The sequence below is a fragment of the Asparagus officinalis genome, chromosome 1, assembly GCF_001876935.1.
Source record: "Asparagus officinalis chromosome 1, Aspof.V1, whole genome shotgun sequence".
Taxonomy (NCBI): domain Eukaryota; kingdom Viridiplantae; phylum Streptophyta; class Magnoliopsida; order Asparagales; family Asparagaceae; genus Asparagus; species Asparagus officinalis.
The window spans coordinates 128,821,569-128,832,504 of NC_033794.1; the positions used below are offsets into that span (position 1 = coordinate 128,821,569).

The following is a 10,936-nucleotide window of genomic DNA, read 5'->3' on the forward strand; positions in this document are numbered from 1 at the left end:
ATTTCAGATAAATTATAATTTACTTACTTAGTAGCCTTAGACGTCGATTGGGAAGAACCCCTCGATCTCCTTCTGCTTGACATCTTCGACAACCTATTGACAAATATTTCAAAAAGTACAATATAATTATGAATATCCCAGCGATAGGTTGGAATTCCTTTATAAATAATGATTTCAACACCAAGCTATCATAGGTGATAAACCTTAGATGTTTGAGAGATTACAGTGATATAAGTACATTCTTATCTTTCGGGCCCTTTCAACAATTTATACGTGCAAGTTGCATGTGATCAAAACTACAACAAGGGGCTTAATTTCAAAAGAAAGTGTTTTTCTTTTGGAACTTTAATTAGGTTAGCCAAACAATGGATAAATTGTTAGTACTCACCGATGTAAATAAGAGTGAAGATACTAAACGAACTTTCAATGTGCGCAACAATACAGTCCCACGATGACCTAAATTATACCAAACATCAACATAATTAGGTCAAGAGATCATCCATTTCCATAAATTAATTTAAAAAAAGAGCTTAATCACAACTGCAGGAAACCCTTTCTTTCGATCTCTCCCAACTCCAATATCTCTCGCTACAGACAAAACCGATTAATCCAAGCCCTAACTCTCTTCGTCGCCTTCTGTACAACCTCATTCGAAATATGAAAACACTCAGTGATATGAGGAACTTGTGATGAAATTCGATGATCTAGGGGCTTAATTTCAAGTATTAGAGAGGAAAAGGGGAAGATTAGTGTGTTACCCGCTTTCAGACCCGTGCAGCCGCCGTCCGTCGTCGCTCCAAATATCCTCCGCTTTCAGACCCGTGCAGCCGCCGTACGTCGTCGCTCACCGTCGGTGTTCCTCAACCAAAGATCTCGCCGAAACCCTAGTCTCTCCTGGATTCTTTGAGAACGTGAAACGGAAGAGAAACGAAACAGAGAGAGGAGATGAGTTAAATTTGGGAATTTGGGAATTAAGGGTAGTTTAGGAATTTTTAATTTATTGGGTAAATACAGTATAAAAAATGGGTGTATTATACATGTTGGGTTTAAAAATAAGTGAGATGAGATACAGTGGATCTATTGGTGTTTGTAAAAGTAAGTGGGTTTTTAAATAATTGGGGGTAAAACTTTGGGTTAGAAGAGATTTTTCCCTTAAAATTAACATGTTAGTACCCTCAATTACGTACGCATGAAAATTCACACTTCCACACGGATGTCCCTCCATGATGCTTACAAATTAAGCATTGACATTTATTAAATATACTATTAAACCTACCAAAATATTATTTTAAATTTAATTATCTTAATTTTACTAACAATAAATTTGGTATATATTAATGGCTAGAAAATTCTATAATCAGCCTGCATGTATCCTAAAAAGAACAAACGTACAAATTTTGAGCTAACTTTAAATTAAAAAAAAAAGAAAAAAAAAGAAATATAAGTAGATAATAAGTGCAAAGTACTCGAACTCATGAGATGTTTGAGTTGATGTAGCCGTTAAAAAATTGTCGTTCTCTTCCCTCCACACGCCACAGTGTACTCTGTAGCCGTCACACCACTGACCTACGCTCACGCCCCGAGCAAATTTTAAAATTACAAAAAGCCCCTCGTTTCTCGAGACCTCATCCTCTTCGCCAAAACAAGAAGACCGCTCTCTTCCTCCTCTTCCCTCTGTCTCCTTAAAAACCCCGCATTTGCTGCTCTCTGCAAATTAAAGCTAGAAAATTACAGGGCCTTTTCTACAAATAGAAGAGCAGAGGAAAGAAAGCCCAGGTACTCACACTTTCCTTCCTCTCTCTCTCTCTCTCTCTCTCTCTTTTCCCCATCAACTCTCATAAATCTTGAAGGAGGGTTTGCGCCATCTCGTGAGTATTAGTTAATTGCCATGATTCGATACATCAGTGCAAATTAATGTATTTAATGAGGGGGCTTTTTGGATTTGGGCGGACCCCAGATAGGGGACCCAAGGGGGAGACAGGTGAAATGTCCCCTTCCGGTTGGATGATGCACTGTTTATGAATTGAATATGATACACTATTCATGCTCACCCTCGGGACAGCTCACCTGTCCCTCTTAGGTCCCTACTGGGATCCCCATGGCATTAATCTTTGGATTTTTCCTCAGACATTCGCCTTTTGGGGTTTTGGCCTCGAAGCTCGGTTTGAAGGGGCTGGGCCATCTCTGAATTCCCAAAGTGCCCCCAGTGAGGGGCATTTCGGGAATGTTGTCTTGGGTGACGTGTCGATGGTCCCGTTGTCACATGGAGGAGAACAGCAGCAGCAGCCTCCTCTGATCACTGCATTCAGCACTCGGGCCACGGTCCTTTTCAAAACTACTGAGAGAAGAAATTAGATGTGTTTTTGCATGGAGGTCCTTTTTTTCAATTTTTCAATTCAAGTACTACAAGTTTAGAAAAATCCCTTTATTAGTGAACATAAAACCAATTGCGAATAACCTCATCAGAGCAATGGTTAGTTTTTTTTTTGGTGTGTCGCTGATGCCGCACATTCAATTTGGTATATATTAATGGCTAAATGACATTTTTTTATCTAAAATTCACGGGACTAATCATGAATGTGCCTTTTTTTTTTGCATTCGATCGAAAATCAAGACTACTATAGAGGTACGTATTACTTGTTCCATAATTTGTTTATGATTTTAGATTTAAAATTAGTTTATCTGGTAATGTTGTTGTTCTTTTGTTATTCCATAAATGCTAGTATTAAGCACGCACTTTGTTGCGAGTATTGAGTATTATTTACTGAGGTATATCTATCGCCAATTTGATAACATAATTTTTATATATAACTATTTATAAAAATTTCTACTACATTTTTACTATTATTTATAGAGTAATTTTTCGAATCAGTTAACAAAATAATACACAAATTAGCAAGTTTTATTAATTTTATATAATACATACAGAAAATATTTTATATTTGTGAAATGTCTGGTAAATGTTAAATTAATCATTTACAAGAACAAAAAGAAAAATATATAAACACTGTTTTCAATGTTAAAAAAATGTTATTCAGCTTGAACAATGGATAAATGACCAAAATTTTTATTGTAACATGTAGAGCATGTTTAATATTCCAAATTACACTATACATGAATAGCATTTATGAGAAAAAAAAATCATTACAACCTGAGCAGCATGCTATTTTACTATAGTATGAATATCAATTTTAATATTATGAAGCATATTATAGTAAGAATGGTGTTTACTATAGTATGAATGGAAATTTTAAGGTTTTAAGTTAGAAGTAATAGATTGTGGGATCTAAGTATCTAACCAAGCCAAAATCTCGACTCTAAACACTCTCATATATAGTTTCCAACGCTTTGAAAAGCAATTTACACCTAAAGTATTTATTATTAAAAAGGCATACATATTCTTGAGTAGGGGTGGAAATGAACCGAATCGAATCAAATACTGTGGTGTTCAGATTTGTATTTGGTTAGTTTTCACGAATTCAAATTCGAATTCAAGTTTTGTGTCGAATAAGAAAAGAATGTTCAAATTTGGTTCGTTAATTAGATGAATATTTGTTAAATATTCACAAATATCTCACTAGCACGCTTGTATGGTACAAAGATTATTGAGCATGCGATCTTCAGCTCGAACCTAAGTCGTTTCTTATTTATTTTTTATAACGTTTTACTTGATATTTCCCTGTAAGAATTATTATATTGTATGCTTATAAATTATTAATATAATATTTATAAATAGCAATATTTATAGTACTATGCATACATAAAAGATAATACAATGTAGTAATATAGAAGTATAAAACGAAAATTTAATAATCAAATGAATTGAATATACATCTGGTCAAATTCTCTTCATTTATTAACCAGATACTGAACAATATTCATTTATTATCAAATAAACTACTGAATTGAACATGACCGAATATCTGAACGAATAATCACTGAACTGTTTATTAATTATTTGATTCATTTCCACCCCTATTCTTGAGCACAGAGAATGAAAAAGGTAAGGAAAGAGGGAGAGAGAGGAAGAGAGGAGAGAGAGAGAGAGTATTTTTTTTCTCCACATGAATACCCACCACTGAATACTTAGGGGGTTATTGGCTGGGACAAATTGGGGCAAAGTTGTAAAATTATTCCAATGGAACAATTTTATCTATTTGGGATATTTTGAGTGGGGTAAAGTGTGATAAATGAGATAATAAGACAATTTGAGCATTTGATTTGATAATTCATGTTGGATAATTAATGATGTGACACCTTATTAAAATATAATTTATCTATTAATTACTTCTAAATTAACTTACCCAATTGGTTTAGTATATTATTATAATATAAATATTATTTTACTTTAAATAAAAATATTAAAATGTTGTACTATAATTACTAATTAATATTATTAATTATTATATTATATTATATTAGCATGCTATACTATATAATAATTAATATAATATAAGATCAATATATTTAATATAATATTTAATATAATATATTATTTTATTTATAAAAAATATAATATGTTATATTATAATTACTAATTAATATTATTAATTATTATATTATATTACATTATATTAGTATGTTACATTATATAATAATTGATATAATATATGAACAATATATTTAATATAATACTTTAATAATATATTATTTAATTTAATATATTATAATATAGTATCATAGGATATAATGTACTGTATAAAATATTATAATATTTTACTTTATTCAATGTAATATTTTTTAAAATATTATATTATAATTAAAAATTATATTATATATATATATATATATATATTATTATATATATATTGTATATATATATATATATATATTATATATATATATATATATATATATAAATGATAATTACAATAATATATATTAAAAGGTATTCACTGTTATATGTATAATATATTATATTATTTCAAAACTATAGAATTAATATTATATCATATCATAATATTTTATTAATATTAGTAATTATTATATTGTATTATAATAGTATGTCATATATATAATAACTGATATATATATATAAACAATGTATTTAATATAATATCTAATTTAATATGTTAAGACGCAGAGTCATAGGTTAAATATTTAGCCACATAAAATATTATAATAATATTTATTTAATATAATATTATTTAAAATACTATAGTTGTAATAAAATATATAGGTATAATATTATATGATAATTACTATGGTGTATAAAAAATATCTAAAATGTATTATATTATAGTAAATAATAAATTTATTGTATTAATATAAATATATATCACATAACATGATTTATATTATATTATATTTTATAATTAAATGTAATATACTAACATATTTATTAATTTTAATATGTTAAATTATATTTATACTAATATTATTATATTGGTTTAATATAATACACTATAATATAATTGTACAATAAATATCAACTACAATTAATTAGATATATTATATAATAATATATGTTATTAAAATATTATATAATATTATAATAAATATGTTGTACTATTATATAATATAATATGTGATATTGCATAATAATATATAATAAATATCATAAAATAAATTATACATATAAATTAAACTATATTAATATTTTATTTTATTACATGATAATATAATATAATATACTCAATATATTATTAATTTATATTTTATATATCATGTCATATATTTATAATATAATTAGCATGTATTAGTTAAGTAATACAAAAATGCTTGAAAATTATCTCAATTGCCTTCAAAGTGGAATAAAATTGTTCAAATATGAAGGATGATGTAAATTTTTACTATTGAGACAGTTTTTGTATGAGTGAGGTAATTTTATCCGAAGTGGTGAAATTGTCTCACTATTGCTCCAAAAAAACCAAAAACACAAAAATATAATATTATTGTTCCATTGTCCTAATGAATAACACTATGAAATATAATCCCCAAAATTATTCCATTATCCCCTCAAATGTCCAATAAATAACCTCCACTTGCTAAAGAAAAATTCCACAAGGACCCAAAATATAGGACCAATAATGAGAAAATGTGAGGTGTCCCCCTCCTATTGCATAATGAATTGATCATCATTAATGATGGTCAGCTTATTATGCAATAAGAGGGGGACATCTCACTTGTATTCTTTGTTGGTCCCGTATTTTGGGTCCCTATAGCAAAGCTCATTGCTAAAATCCAGGGGATTAGCATTTCCAATTTTCCAAACTACCCCTCATAAATGCTGCCACCAACCCCCTTCACTGAAAGGGCATGACAGTCATTCCAATTCTCACCATTCTCTCTGTTTCCAATCCCAGGTATTTCAACTGAGAGAAAGCAGCAGGAGAAAGGTGGGGAAAAAAAATAAAGAAAGAAGCCTCCCTCATTATTATCTGCAGTCTATGTAGTACATTTTCTGTACATTCAACAGGGGAGAGATGGTGCAAAAATTTATTAAGGAGATCGAGTGTTTAATTAAGCTCAACCGCTAAAGCCCTTCTTATATTTCTCATTGAGGAGGGGAGGAAAAGCTGGTGAAGAGGCAGAGCAAGAGATAGCAAGACCTCTCAAGATGAGGAAGAAGAGGAAGAAGAAGTCTTAAAAGGGTGGTTCTTGTTAATGTTGTTTTAAGTTTGATATTGGCACTATAGGCTCAATCACTGGTCCATTCTCTTCTTGCTCTTTTTTTTTTCACACTTTTTTTTTTGGGTAGAATATTTTACTTTTTCTGTGTGTGTGGGTAGCTTGTATCCTCTCTCTGTTGTTTTTTGGTCGTAATTTTATGCCCACAAAAAGTTTGGATATTGTGTGTTATTTGTATCTTTTTGTCTCTTGGCCTTTATGTTGTCTTGTGTAGATTTATCTCCTTCTCCAAGTGTTATCCTTTTGTCCCTTGGACATACATTCGCTTGGCTTCTTCTGCTTGGCCCTATCACTTTACTTATTCTCTTAAAAAATGAAAAAAGCTCTTGTTCTTATTTTTGTTATTGATAGAAAATCTTATAGAGGATTCTTTGTAGAAAATCATACATTAGTTCTGATTATATATACTGATATAACATTTGATATTTGTGCACATGAAATACTCTGATTCGACTGATACAAGTTTGATTGATATTGTATCATAAAAGTGATTTTTTGTTTTTAATTTAAATGCTTGAACAAATTCTCTTCTTTTTTTTCTAGTTCAACAACCCCATTTTTTTCAGAGTAGTCAGTGATCTTTTGTTCAACCATTTAAAAAAAAAAAATCAGTACTGTAATACAATATCAATTAAATTTGTATCAGTCCAATCATAGTATTATGATACGATGGCTTGGGCTTGGAGCTATCTCTTTGCTTACTCTCTTTAAAAAAAAAAAGCTCATGTTTTAATTTTATTTTTGAAAGAAAATTTTATACAGGATCCTTTGTAGAAAATGAAAATCATACATTAGGGTGTGTTTTGCAATTTTTTAAAGCTGGGTCAGGTTTGAACTTGAACCTGGTCCGGTTTTGAAAGATTTTTTGTTTGGCAAATAAGAGGGTCAGCAGATCTGGCCCTGTTTTTATTGTCCAAAATATGATCTCTAAACCGGTTTTCTTTTAGGCCAAGTGGGTTAGTACAAAAGAAAATTGGTTTAGTACTTAACTAAACCAAGATCAGTCCGGATCTAGTTTTGCATACACTTAGCCTGATTATGTATATTGATACAATATTGAGATTTGTGCTAATGATATATACTCCGATTAGACTGATACAAACTTGATTGATGTTGTACTACAATACTGATTTTTTTATTTTTCATTTCAATGCTTGAACAAAAGAATGAGTACTCCAGAAGAGCAGGGTTGTTGTATGCATGTTAGGTTTTTGGTGATGGCTTCTAACAAAAGGAGGTCAAATATGATGCATTGTAGTTGATGTGCATAGCTATAGCTAGCTTGTTTGTTTTCACTAGTCTGTATGACTTTGACTATGCCTAGGCTAGAGAGAGAGAGAGAGAGAGAGAGAGAGAGAGAGGACTATTTGGTGATGTGAAGCTCCAAATAGATCGATGCAAGCTGGCTTCTCAAATAGGGTTATGAAATATTATTGTGTTTCATTCACACAAGCATGAAGCTTATTGGTGGTCAATAAATGAGACATGCGACGGAAATATAGGGACCATGAAAAAGGGACACGGTAATAGATTGAGTTGAATCATACGGTCAGATCATTTAGGCCCACCCCCCCGCCCCCCCCCTCCGACACACACACACACTGGCAGGGCCTCACTCAACTTTTAAGATAGAACATTAAATTGTTTTATTTTTTGGCGATAGGTTAAATGAGAAGTCAAGGAAAATTTAACTCCTCTATTTTTCAAAGAATGGTTATAGTTCTTATTGTTCTCAAAATGCAACAAATGAACTGACCTAGCGGATTAAATTTTTTTAACTTTTATTAGATTAACAAATACGCCAATTATATATTAACCGTTCTTCTTAATCTCTCCTCTTTGACCTGAGAGAGTAAATAACAATTCCATAGCCAAAAAGCGCCAAGTGCGTAACAACGATTTCATAGCCAAAATAGTGTCTCAATAAGTAATCCAGATTCCAGACCAACAATATCCAATTAAAACGCTTATAATTAAATAGTGTTATGTTTATGCTAATGACTCGAAAATGCTTAGCCTACGCGAGACTAAATCAGTCTTAGCGGCGGCCTCATTTTTATCCTTTATTCGATAGAACCCATAATCGGCATCGTATTAATATAATGGTTAAATTGTGATTAAGGAATGGCATGATAAGTCTTAATTAGCGGCCGTTGCCGCAGTTTCCCGACTTCCTCTTTGGATCGTGTTTGCAGTTTGCTCCTCCAGCGTCGTAGTCAAGCGTGACTTCCACCATAACCTTTCTGGGTCCCACCTGATAAATATCAGGAAAGCATAAGTTCATAAATAAAAGTTAAGAATCACTGTAGAAGTCCTGGTCCTGATTCCAACCCTAGAGAGTAAAAGATTATTAGCTTCGGCTGGATAGCTCCCTCTAAATAGTTTTGACCTAAATGAAACCTGTTTAAGGGTAAAATTGGCCTAATGAAACCAATTTAAGCTTTGGTCCATTTTTTTTGCAAACTATGAACGACACTTTTTGGGTGCGTTTGGCAATCAATCATCCAAAACTATCCTGACTCATTTCTACTCCGAACCATTTCAAATTTAAACCAAGAAGTGGTTGTCTAACATTAGACTGGTTTTATGACATCTTTTTGGGCTAAGAAGAATTCGGCTTAATTTTTGCCGATGAAAAACAAATCCAAAACTAGGTGAGGTTCAGTCATGACTTAGCTTTAGAGTTTGTCAAACACACCCTAAACTGGGTTTTGTTCTGCCAAATCAATTTAACTTTGAGTAGCAAAACAAGCCCTTAGACACTTAACAAGGCAACTATCTTGATCTAATAACATCCTCTTGCAAGTTTCGGTTGAGTTTTTGTTTGCACAAACTCATAGCTGTGCGCAATACCTTGCTTAAAGGATGTTGTGCAGGTTTGATCCTCTCCTCCATGCTTCCATCTTGGCCTGTAAAGCGCGGGAAAATTATCTGTTAGTCCCTCTAAATTTTGCAAGAAATATAAATGTGGAGCGGATAGCTAACCCGACAAAGATATACCTAGTGACATTTCAGGGAGAAGGATCAGGAGGATGAAGATGAAGACATGAATGGGCCTCGGCATGATTAAGTATTAATGCTTACGCTTTTTTTGTAGAAGCCTGTGTTGCATTGAGAAGGAATGCATTTGCCTCATTTTATAGTGGATGAGGAAAAGCTAGGAAAGCCAATGAAAGTTTTTAGCATGTACGTAGTCCATGGAAACATCATTACGTTGTACAAAAAAACAGTGATACCCATTAGCTGATCACCTTCACAAAAAGTCAACTGCACTACCTTGGAAAATTTTCAAAATCACTCACTATGATCTTCCAATCAGCACAAAATGATTGATAGCATCGCTGAGTTGTGGTCCATAAGCAGAGATGTACTAGTTAAGCTAAGATGCATGTGCCCAAATTGACTTTGATTAACAACATCCGGGTCATGAGTCCAAACATATTTTACCATGAATTCGGATAATTGTTTGCAACATGGGAAAGAGAGATCTCTTCTGAATCTAACATATCTCTTGTCGTTTATATCGTTCAGTTATCAACAAAGAGGACTTTGTTGGGATTGTGTCTTTGATTCTTTGCAGAACTTCATAAAAATTAGATAGGGTTAGAAATCTATCATGATTAGGAGTTTGGGTTCCATCATGATTAGGAGTTTGAATCCTATTCTAATTAGGAAGTTAGGCTAGAGATAGAGTTTTGGTTTCCCTGTATATATTCTTCTATTGTTGGAGGAAAAACTAAGAAGAAAAAGAGAGTAGAGAGAAGATGTAGTTGAGAGAGAGAGAGAGCCATTTGGAGAGAATATGAGAGTTGATTATGTATGTGAGGTTGAGAGATTGAGAGACGAGAGTTGAATGGTTCCTCTTGTAGTTCTCCCTGATACATAGTGAATTTCTCGTATTGTTGCCCCGTGGACGTAGGTCGAAGTTGGTCGACCGAACCACATAAATATCGGTGTTCTTTTTTTCTTGATTGTGGTTGTTTTATATCTTGTTGATTTTAGGTTGGCTTCGGAGTTGCGCATATTGTAGTAAATTCCCCAACAAAATTTCCTCTAATTTAATAGATAGGAAGCGTTCCTAACAAACAAACAGCTATAATAAGGGTATCTAGCCCGCAAATATCCAAAAGTTAATCTCCGAGTCGTTGCACTTATTTGAGATGCATGGAACCTTAAAGAAGATTATCTCTGCGCTTATGAGGTTTTTTTTTTCTCCTTATGAAATTTAGGGTCAATGTGTGAGGATTGCAAAGGGGAATTTGAAAGTGAAATTACTGTAGTATGACCAAGCTGAACCAGACAAAGT

At 32.0% G+C, this 10,936-nt stretch overlaps 2 long non-coding RNA genes across 2 annotated transcripts; one reads left to right on the plus strand and one right to left on the minus strand.

Annotated features, from left to right (window-relative positions):
* Positions 1,417–6,801, plus strand: LOC109844688. Its single transcript, XR_002248097.1, has 2 exons — positions 1,417–1,776; positions 6,306–6,801. It is a non-coding gene; the product is annotated as an uncharacterized LOC109844688 (long non-coding RNA).
* Positions 8,787–9,724, minus strand: LOC109844525. The gene is made up of 3 exons (XR_002248058.1): positions 9,631–9,724; positions 9,484–9,539; positions 8,787–8,884 (listed from the first exon to the last, which is right to left on the minus strand). It is a non-coding gene; the product is annotated as an uncharacterized LOC109844525 (long non-coding RNA).